We start from the raw sequence: 662 nt of genomic DNA, 5'->3' as shown, positions 1-662 counted from the left end.
CTAGGCTGGAGTGTACAGTGTAGTGATCTTGGCTCACTGCAACCTCTGCCTCCTGGGTTCAAGTGGTTTTCCTGCCTCATCCTCCTGAGTAGCTGGGATTACAGGTGCATGCCACCACACCAGGCTAATTTTTGTATTTTTAGCAGAGATGAGATTTTACCACATTGGTCAGGCTGGTCTTGAACTCCTGACCTCGTGATCCAGCCACCTTGGCCTCCCAAAGTACTAGGATTACAGGTGTGAGCTACTGCGCCTAGCCTAAGATATCCATGCTGCCAGCATCTTGGCCTTGATCTTTTAGCCTCCAGCACTATGAGCAAATAATTTGTTGTTTAAGCCACACAGTCTGTGGTCAGAGTCTAATAGCCTATTATAAACCATTTTTTGAAATGGATTAAAACCAAACAATTGTCTATGAATAGCAAAATGTCCAGGGTAGTTACAGTTAGAAACACAATTGACAAATAAGTTTGGTTATCTCCGTGTTACAATAATTTAACATAACAACCTTAATTATGATTGATGGCATATACTTAGACATTAGAATTTTAGAAATACTACAGTTTAGGAACATATATTATCATTATTCACCAAGATATAAAACTAAAGAAGATTGAGCATTATTTTAGCAATACCACGTACCGAAACATGTCAAATTTGCC

The sequence above is a fragment of the Colobus angolensis genome, unplaced genomic scaffold (genome assembly GCF_000951035.1).
Source record: "Colobus angolensis palliatus isolate OR3802 unplaced genomic scaffold, Cang.pa_1.0 Scaffold192, whole genome shotgun sequence".
NCBI classification, from domain to species: domain Eukaryota; kingdom Metazoa; phylum Chordata; class Mammalia; order Primates; family Cercopithecidae; genus Colobus; species Colobus angolensis.
The sequence above is the reverse complement of the archived record's forward strand: the minus strand, read 5'-3'. Positions refer to the sequence as shown.